The sequence below is a fragment of the Anabrus simplex genome, chromosome 2, assembly GCF_040414725.1.
Source record: "Anabrus simplex isolate iqAnaSimp1 chromosome 2, ASM4041472v1, whole genome shotgun sequence".
NCBI classification, from domain to species: Eukaryota; Metazoa; Arthropoda; class Insecta; order Orthoptera; family Tettigoniidae; genus Anabrus; species Anabrus simplex.
Genome location: NC_090266.1, coordinates 75639968 through 75651124, shown reverse-complemented (window position 1 = coordinate 75651124; position 11157 = coordinate 75639968). Strand labels below are relative to the sequence as shown.

The following is an 11157-nucleotide window of genomic DNA, read 5'->3' as shown; positions in this document are numbered from 1 at the left end:
GTCCAGTAATTCACAGAGTCGCATGCAGTGAATAACCAAACAGCAACAGCTTAACCGTATTCAACAGCAGGATGATAAAATGGCAAATATTAAGACAGGCCCATTTACCCTCACATTTTCGATAGCAGGCTCCTCTCGCTGGCTCATGGCGATCCTCAGTCCACACAGTACTCTTAGGTAATACACAGTCTTCTCTTCCGTATGTCGTCTCCAGCCCACCTACTCACTGGACTCTCTGACACCACAACAACAGCCAGACCTCAGTGGGACACTAGCAACAGCCAACACCTCTGTCGCCCTCAGCTCAACTTGCTTACGGTCAAATACCCTATTACAGGAATTTCAGGACAAAGAAAAGCTGTCATCTGTTCTCTCGTAAGCTCTGGCCAAGATTTCCATTCAGGCCGCCTTGGTAAGAAGCCAGTGACAATGTCACTCAGCTATCACACCCTTTTTATCAACTATGTAATGGGGCCAATAGAACTACTGCAAATAACCACTCGCTTAGAGCAATAACCTGCTCCCTGCATACCTACTTCAGCACAAAAATGTCCAGACTTCCTCCCTTTTCCCTTATTTCGTATCTAATAATTAAACAGAGCAGCCACTGTGTTACAAAGACTAAAAGCTCAATACTATAATTAAATGCTTCAATAATGAAACACAAGTTTACAAATATGGTAAGGTTTTATTGTAGAACCTTATACATTTATTAGTTTTAGGTCTGGTATATTGAATTCATGTTAAATAATATCGATCAATTTACGCTTGCTTCAATCCACATTTTTCCTCATTTTCAGTGTAATATTGCTAACAACTTTGATGTAATCTGCAAGGAGATGAAAGAAAAGAATTAGAACAACATCATAATTCACTTACAGAATGACTATAAATAAACAACAGGTCAATAAAAGTAGTATGATTAACAAATACCCTTGGGAGGTAGCTCGGAAACAATATCTAAATTAGTCTTACCAGACATACTGAATTTTATAGTTAACAATCTACACAACACCATTAATCTGAAATTCTTCCCTTTCAAATTTATTTAAATTAATTTGACCTTGAGACATGCTTGCTGCACCCAGTACGATGTGGGCTCATCATGGGTAAGCATTCCTACATTTCTATATATGACTTTATTTGCTATTTACTTAACGTCGCACCGACACAGATAGATCTTATGGCAACGATGGGAAAGGAAAGGTCTAGGAATGGGAAGGAGGTGGCTATGGCCTTAATTAAGGTACAGCCCCAGCATTTGCCTGGTGTGAAAATGGGAAACCACGGAAAACCATCTTCAGGACTGCCGACAGTGGGGTTCGAACCCACTATAACTCGGATGTGAGCTCTCAGCCGCGTGCCCCTAATTGCACGGCCAACTCGCCTGGTGTGATTTTATTTGTTACATTCAAAACTTAAAGTGATCCGTTTGGCCCGTTTTGTCCTACTGTGTTCATCCTGTCTTATTTGACCTTTAGTTTACTATCTGTAATCATACTTTTCTTTTTGTCTCTTCCCTTTTCCTGACATCAGACAGAAAATGGCCACAAAACAAGTGCTGCCCTCCTGATGAAACAGGGAAGCACAAATGAGGTCATCAGGCACTGAGAAGAAATGGATGCAGAAGAACTAGGATTGACAAGGAGCACAGCAGTATATAAAGAAGATTGGCCTTGTCCTTTCTAGTTCTCAAATTTGTCTTTTTCTCCTCTTTCTGTGTTTATTATTTGCTCCCATTCATGTTCTTTTCTTTCTTTATATAACTTAACCTTCTATGGATGTAGGTCAATATACCGGGTGGTACAGTTGCCCCTATTTTTATAAAATGTTAATGTACTGTACAAACCATAGCCACTCCTTTAGCTGTCGGTGGAGAACTGCGCACCTGATTGGTTCAAGAAGCCACTTTCTTTTGACAGAAAAGGGTGGTCACGGTACCATAGCAAACGTGATAGGTTAGGACCAATTACAGACATGTCAATTCACCGTCATTTTGTATTGTCTCATCACATCGAAATCAACAGAAACGTGTTTTTCACAGTATTTTATAATCTATGCGTAAATGCTGTACAGCAGATGTGATAGCTTACGCCATGTAATTACTACCTTTACAGCGTTCAATAAAGTCATAAAACTGGACCATAAGGCTGTAACACATCAGCAAATTCTTGAAGCAAGAACTTTCGCTGTCTTCGTGAATACAGAGTTGCAAGAGCTAGAGTTTTTTTTTTTTTTTTTTTTGCTAGTTGTTTTACGTCGCACCGACACAAATAGGTCTTACGGCAACGATTGGACAGGAAAGGGCTAGGAGTGGGAAGGAAGCGGCCATGGCCTTAATTAAGGTACAGCCCCAGCATTTGCCTGGTGTGAAAATGGGAAACCACGGAAAACCATTTTCAGGGCTGCCGACAGTGGGGTTCGAACCTACTATCTCCCGAATAATGGATGAGCTAGATGTTCAAGCAGGAAATTGCTGCATAGAATTGCGCATGTTAAATGTACATGGATAAGCTACATGCCTTTTTAAAATATCATTTCGTACCCTTCTGGGCATCCTTTACGAAGATTGACTTATCTGAAGTCTCAGATATTCTTCTAAGGAAGATATAATAAAGAGACACATCGTCACGTAAGCACTGACTACGGACAAATTCAATGTGAATACCACTTAAAACATAATGCTGGACTCATCTAACCAAGTAATAGGTACATACTCTATTTGTAGGGAATGGTTGAAACAATTTGGGCTTAAGAGAGACATGATTCTTTAGCATACTGTGCTGTTTGCAGCACGAGAAACTTTTTTTGCACATTCACGTTCAGAACTTGTAACAAACAAGATCAGTTTCGAAGCGATAGCGTAGATTATTCCATTAGTGCAGAGATAGAAGCATGTGATTTTTCTGACGGATTGAGAGTTCGAAAATTGCAACAAGCTTTTCAATCTTTAAAAAAAAATACTCTTAAGTTAAGGTTTAACTTATTAAGGTTTGACTTCAGTAAGTCTCAAAAGTCACTTTAACCTTTAAAAAGAAAGCATACATCAGAAAGGAATAATAACATGAGACTTTTATATGGCAAATGGCTACAAGAAATGAAGTGCACTGCACTTATTGTCAGCATTATGACACACCCATTAAAGCAAGCAACTGTGCACGCTTGATTCGAAGAACGACTGGACTTCCTACATAGGGCACACGAAACAGCACAGTGCAGGCAGGTTCCACCACACATGTTGCAGCAAGCAAGAATGACTCGCCTCTACCGTACTCGTATATGCATTTACGAAGGTGGTGGTCATATTAAAGATTTCCTTCATTAATTGAATGGCTATGCACACGCCCATTGCACCTCTGTCGATAATTGCTTATTTTACTGCAAATAGCTCTTTTAACAGCTATTTAGAAATTAACAGAACAGAGTACCTGCAACATGAGAACTGATCATGATTTAGATTTGTCTTCAACAACGCGATTCACATGAACATTTAACAACGAAATAAAAAACGTCATATATCGGACTCAAACCTCCAACTAACGAGCACCGATTTCCTCCTCTAACTTAAAAGCACGCTTGGCTATCACGAGCTGTCGTTTGCCAGCGTTATATCAACACTATTTCCAGTCATTCAGCCATCATATTCTCTGTACATGAAGTTTCTGTGATACAGTATTTTCACGATTCTTTACAATCATTCGGTATTTTATTGTTAATGCTGATTGCGTTGACATGAATAAACAAATTATAGAAAGCGTAGTAAGACCAGACATCGCTGTGAGGAGCCAAGGTCAATTTTTTTAGGTTAGGCTATAATCTGCGCGTTGGATAAAACTGAGTGAATAGGGGCAGCTGTACCACTCGGTATAATCGACAAGTGTAATAGGCTTGCACAGTCAGTTGTCAATATATAGTCGACATTTCACCTTTTCATTCTGTGTGGTTGCTTGTCGATTATACATTGCAGCGGGCCCAAAAGATGCATTCAAGGAGTCTCCATGCCATATTTTCAACAACCAGAAAATCTGCAAAGATAATAAACTATGAGAACAAGCATTCAGTGCTTGACCACATGGCATCAAACCAGATTTCAGTAAGCCCTTCTGGGTTGAATAGAAAGTGGTGTAATATTTTAGATGAGGATCAAGTAAATGAAGTGTTAGGAGATGACACCAGCAGTGATGTTAGCAAATTTGAGAATGAAGTACAAGGGGCATAAGAACAATCGAGTGATGAAAGTGTCGGAAGTTTTCTGGATGTTGATGGGTGGAAGGATGTAAAGCCTGGTGACAGAAATCCTAACGAACCCACGTTCTGTAATAATTCTGAACTTACCAGTTGAGGCAGAGCCTACCAATGATTCTTTCGCTATTTTTTGACGAGTAGTTCAATTACAGGTTATTATCCTCATGGTTAATAGTAGTGGATAGTACTGAATAGATGGACAATAAATAAATTCCTATTATAATTGTTGTTAATGAGCAGTTCAGTGCAATTGCTAAATTTAAAACTTATCCATTGTATATAAACTGGAAAGGTCCCCGTTTTGGAAAGTATGTAGGTTTTTAGGTATAGAAATAAATGCTTTTAGTGCCTACCAATTTTGTGTTAGAAATAATACATCACTATTGTCACTTAAACCTACTCACCACATGCATACAGCTCACGGATCCTCACACACACTCAGATTTACTCATCACAAACAATCCTCAGAAAATACTAAAACACAGACAAACTTTTGTATCTGGTATATCCTACCATGATCTCATATATTTAGCTTATTCTTTGAAAGTTCCCAAAACAAAGCCGAAGTGGATAACCTATAGACACATGAAAAACTTAAATCCTCAACGATTAATACAAGACGCTATTCTCAGCCCGTGGAACAAAATACTGCACTTGACTGACAATGACGAAAAAGTAAAGAGGTTTTACACAATATTGTTGGGATTGTATAACAAACACGTACCTAAACGTACTGCTAGGGTGACTCACAAAGCTGCTCCATGGTTATCAAATGACATTAAATCCGCAATGACTGAACGTGATGCACTACACAGATTTTACAAGAAGACATTATCAACTGACGATTTTGAAAAGTACCGTATGCTTAGAAATAGAGTTAAACAAATAATCAGAAACAAAAAATATGCATACTTCCAACAATTAGCCAGTAACTTGAACACAAAGAGTACCTGGCAACAACTCAGATCCGTAGGTATTGGGAGGCAAACTACAAACTCCAGTACGCATGTCCAGATGAATTAAATGCCCACCTTACTAGAGCAATTTTCAGTACCCATCCTCATATTATACAAACAACAATAAATTCTCTTCAATCTACTCCATTACCACAACAGCCTTGGTTCAAATTTCATAAAGTACCATAATGATGGGCTACTTGGACCCTTAAGGTGTTACATGGACCCACATGAAAGAAGTTTTCATATTCTCAAGCCCATTATACAATGTGATGTATGTATGTTTAGTCCTCAGCCCGAAGGCTGGTTGGATTCTCAACAGCTCCACCATCAGCTGTCATAGATGGCCTAGGCATCACTGAAGAGGCGTACTAGGGAAATGAGGAGTGAGGTAGTTTCCATTGCTTTCCTCACCGAGCCAGAAGTTGTTATTACATATCAGTCTGCCAAGCCCACTGAAATGCATGCACCAACTGACCCTATGAGCAATATTTTCACACCATTCATAGCAGAGACTGGCTGCAGAAGGAATGGCATTACTAGCATCACTCATACCTCAGTCACTTTCATTTTGTCAAAGCCAAGGATAAAGCTGAGACAGATCAATGAAAGTAACAAAATTGCTCTAGCCCATACCAGAAGACATAGTGCACTGTAAACACTAGGTCCCGCCAGCAAAGGCATCCAAATATATTGCTGTTCTTTCCGTTAGGTGGCATCACAATGTAGGACTATACAAGTTCGAACTAGTTTTGCAGTAATCCACTAAGCAGCAGAGCGGTCTATACAGTGGTTTGACTAAAGTGACGCGATTTGTTCACTCCAAACTTTTATCTGTCTACTGTATTTTCATGGAAGCCAGAACATTGGCAAGTAAACATGTAAGCAATTACATATAGGGCAATAATGAGCTGTAGGATTATTTCTCAGATGTAGCAAGGTTTTTGTAGAAATTTGTGATATATAGAGCGAGTACACATAACCACAAGAACCAGGCTACTTGGACCAACGTCTAGATAGATAGGCGACTATAACAAAGGTTTCAGTTTCACCTAAACAATACCAATTTATTTTACAAACTATTGTATTACATATGTATTTGTACAAATGGGACTAGTTTCGACCAGTAGTTGGGTCATCAGCCATTTAACACAACGTTAAATCTAATTGGAAATACACGCGTGGAAATATGTACATTCTAAATTTTTAAAGATAGCACAAAGGTTTTTTTTTTTTTTTGCTAGTGGCTTTACGCTGCACCGACACAGATAGGTCTTATGGCCTAGGAGTTGGAAAGAAGCGGCCGTGGCCTTAATTAAGGTACAGCTCCAGCATTTCCCTGGTGTGAAAATGGGAAACCATGGAAAACCATCTTCAGGGCTGCCAACAGTGGGATTTGAACCCACTATCTCCTGGATGCAATCTCACAGCTGCATGCCTCTGACCGCACGGCAAACTCGCCCGGTTGTGTTATGAGCTGAATTGCATTATGTGAAATGGAGGAGAGTTCAAGTGATATTTTTAACCATAAACAATGAAAACCATTACAGAGTGATGAAAAGGAGACAACATGAAACTTAGGTATAGGAGGGTGATAAGAATGGACAATGCCCCATATTATTTAGTAAAACTGGAGCATATTCTAAACAACTGTTTGAAAAATGTGGACATTATATTCTGGCTCAGGAGTAAAAATTCTCTGTAACGAATCAATGGTCAAAACTGAACTATTACAATTAAATTTGAGTTATAAACGTAGCTCTGAGAAATACATAACTGACACTTAAGCTGAAAACGTAAGGCACACAGTATGCTGACAACCGCCATACCACTGTACGCTCAATCCCAATGAACATTTATGGAGTCAAGTTAAGGGTTGTGCCTCGTGGAACAACAACGTCCAAGCTGGCTGATGTACATCAATTAGTTTATTATTAAGGATTTAGTGAAGTCACAGCTGATAAATGGAAACAATGTATTACGCATGTAGAGAAAGAGGAAAACTGCAAGTGTGAACTGGATAGAATGATGGGCAATGTAGTAAATAGATGTAATTATGGATGGACCAAATGGTGACAGTGACAGTGAATCAGGACCATCTAACCTTGAAGAAAATGAGTACCTGTCAACTTAAATTAACACAGAAATCTGTATGAACTCACATGTTTTTACTAAGGAAACTGTGAAATGAAATGGCGTATGGCTTTTAGTGCCGGGAGAGTCCAAGGACATGTTCGGCTCGCCAGGTGCAGGTCTTTTGATTTGAAGCTCGTAGGTGACCTACGCGTCAGGATGAGGATGAAATGATGATGAAGACGACACATACACCCAGCCCCCGGGCCAGTGAAATTAACCACTTACGGTTAAAATTCCCGACCCAAGGGTGAAATGCAGGCAACCAAGAATGAGTTAGCTGGAAAATTTATGATGTCCAATAACGGACCATTATATTGGTATTATAAATTTACTCATTCAGGACAAATATTTTAAGTTCCCTATGGGAATCAACATCTACATCATCTGATGGCCAGGCAGGCATCAATTTTTGGAAATGAGACATAGCTCTCATAGTGCATTGGCACTGCTGGTGGCTTCAGGTAGCCTATGCAGTGGGCTCCACGGTATGCACTAGCCTTGCGTCCCAACTGACGAGCCCAACTTAGCAAACGAGGGCAAAACGAAGGCAACCAAGAATGAGTTAGCTGGAAAATTTATGATGTCCAATAACGGATCATTATATTGGTATTATCAACACAAAATCAAACAGGCGAAATGCAGGAGTTGGTTTAATAATGAATAAGAAAATAGGACAGCGGGTAAGCTACTATGACCAGCATAGTGAAAGAATTATTGTCGTCAAGATAGACACCAAACCAATGCCCACCACAATAGTGCAGGTCTATATGCCTACTAGCTCAGCGGATGATGAGGAAATCGAGAAAGAACATATGATGAGATAGAAGATTTAATACAATATGTAAAAGGTGACGAGAATCCACTTATGATGGGACACTGGAATGCAGTGGTAGGCCACGGAAGAGAAGGTAATACAGTACGAGAATTCGGATTGGGACAAAGGAACGAAAGAGGAAGTCGGCTGGTTGAATTCTGCATTGATTATAATTTATTCCTTGCTAATACTTGGTTCATACACCACAAATGACGGCTTTATACGTGAACGGGACCTGGAGACACTGGAAGGTATCAAATGGACTTCATTATCATTAGGCAGAGATTCAGAAACTAGGTGCTGGATTGCAAAACTTTCCCAGGAGCAGACGTGGACTCTGACCACAACCTGTTGGTCATGAAATGCCATCTGAAGCTGAAAAAAATTGAAGAAAGGAAAGAATGCAAAAAGATGGGATCTAGACAAGTTCAAAGAAAAGAGTGTGAGGGATTGTTTCAAGGAACATGTTGCAAAAGGACTAAATGAAAAAGCTGAAGGAAACACAATAGAGGAAGAGTGGATAGTTATTTATTTAGCGTATGATAGTGGATAGTCATGAAAAATGAAGTCAGCAGGGCAGCGGAAGAAATGTTAGGAAGGAAGAAAAAAATCAACTAAGAATCAGTGGATAACTCAGGAGATACTAGACCTGATTGATGAACAACGAAAATACAAGAATGCTAGAAATGAAGAGGACAGAAAAGAATACAGGCAATGAAAGAATGAAGTGGATAGAAAGTGCAAGGTAGCTAAGGAAGACTGGCTGAAGGAGAAGTGCAAGGATGTCGAAGGTTGTATGGTCCTAGGAAAGATAGATGCTGCATACTGGAAGATCAAGGAAACCTTTAGAGAAAGGATCTAGGTGTATGAATATTAAGAGCTCAGATGGAAAGCCACTTCTAGGGAAAGAAGACAAAGCAGAAATATGGCAGGAACATACCCAACAGTTGTATCAAGGTGAAGATGTAGATAATTTTGTTCTGGAACAAGAAGAGGCTGTTGATGCTGATGAAATGGGAGACCCATTTTGAGGTCAGAGTTTGACAGAGCTGTGAGCGACTTAAATAGTAACAAGGCACCTGGAATTGATGACATTCCCTCTGAATTACTGACCGCCTTAGGAGAAATCAGCATGGCAAGGTTATTCCATTTAGTGTGGAAGATGTATGAGACAGGAGAAGTCCCATCAGATTTTCGGCAGAATGTTGTTATACCTATTCCAAAGAAAGCCGGTGCTGACAGGTATGAAAACTATCGCACCATTAGTTTACTATCTCATGCCTGCAAAATTTTAACACGTATTGTTTACAGAAGAATGGAAAAACAAGTTGAAGCTGAGTTGGGAGAAGATCAATTTGGCTTCAGAAGAAATGTAGGAACACGTGAAGTAATCCTGACTTTACGTCTGATCTTAGAGAATCGAATCAAGAAGGATAAGCCCACGTACATGGCATTCGTAGATCTAGAAAAGGCATTCGATAACGTTGATTGGACCAAGCAATTTAAGATTCTGAAGGTGATTGGGATCAGATACAGAGAACGAAGAATTATCTACAATCTGTATAAAAATCAGTCTGCAGTGATAAGAATCAAGGGCTTTGAAAAAGAAGCAGCAATCCAGAAAGGAGTGAGGCAAGGCTGCAGTTTGCCTCTTTTTCAATGTTTACATAGAACAGGCAGTAAAGGAAATCAGAGAGGAATTTGGAAAGGGAATCACAATCCAAGGAGAGGAAATAAAAACCTTGAGATTTGCCAATGATATTGTTATTTTATCTGAGACTGCAGAAGATCTTGAGAAGCTGCTGAATTGTATGGACCAAGTCTTGGGTAAATAGTAGAAGATGAAAATAAATCCAAAACAAAAGTAATGGAGTGCAGTCGAACGAAGGCAGGTGATGCAGGAAATATTAAATTAGGAAATGATGTCTTAAAGGAAATACATGAATACTGTTACTTGGGTAGGAAAATAACTAACAATGGCAGAAGTAAGGAGGACATAAAATGCAGATTAGCACAAGCAAGGAAGAGCTTTCTTAAGAAATTTGCTCACTTCAAACACTGATATAGGAATTAGAAAGATGTTTTCGAAGACTTTCGTGTGGAGCGTGGCATTGTATGGAAGTGAAACATGGACGAAAACTAATTCAGAAAGAAAGAGAATAGAAGCTTTTGAAATGTAGTGTTACAGAAGAATGCTGAAGGTGAGATGGATAGATCGAATCACAAATGAAGAGATACTGAATCGAATTGGAGAGAGGAGATCGATTTGGCTAAATTTGACGAGAAGAGATAGAATGATAGGACACATCTTAAGACACCCAGGACTTGTTCAGTTGGTTTTTGAAGGAAGTGTAGGTGGTAAGAACGGTAGGGGTAGACCAAGGTATGAATATGACAAGCAGATTACAGCAGATGTAGGATGCAGTAGTTACGTAGAAATGAAAAGGTTAGCACAGGATAGGGTGGCATGAAAAGCTGCATCAAACCAGTCTATGGACTGATGACTCAAAAAACAAAACATACTGTTCTGGTCTAGGCACGTGGATGACATGTTTGTAATTCTGGACGAACGTCACGGACGCGACCGGTACTCTCGATAGTCTCAATAGTATAGCCACATATAAAGTTTAATTTCGAATCAGAAAAGAATAAGTCAATTTCTTGGACTTAACAATTAACAGACTCAATTCCTCCTTTACATACAGTATTTTTAGAAAGCCAACACAAACAGCTGTTACCATGAGGCAGGATTTGGAGCGCCCACAAAATAAAAAAACACCACATACAACAGACTGGTAGAACAAAACTTCTAGGATTCTCATGACAAAGGCTAATTTGAACAAGGAGTAGAATATCATCCGTTCAATATCTAAGGGGGCTGTCACACAGGCTCGATCGAACGACTGCAATCAACTGACTAAGAAAACAAACCTACAGAGGGCAGTGGCACAAGTCACACAGCATTGATCGTCAGCGATCAACTACGAGCGATGTAGATCGACTGGT

The 11157-nt window shown here is 39.5% G+C and overlaps 1 protein-coding gene across 4 annotated transcripts in view; it reads right to left on the bottom strand.

Annotated features, from left to right (window-relative positions):
- Positions 1 to 668: 668 nt before the first annotated feature.
- Positions 669 to 11157, bottom strand: part of Gnpat (dihydroxyacetone phosphate acyltransferase) — a 358549-nt gene continuing 348060 nt past the window's right edge. For all 4 annotated transcript variants that reach the window (XM_068226080.1, XM_067139838.2, XM_068226081.1 and 1 more), the window contains one exon: positions 669 to 829. The gene's annotated coding sequence lies outside the window, so the exon portion shown is untranslated. The remainder of the gene's footprint in view (positions 830 to 11157) is intronic.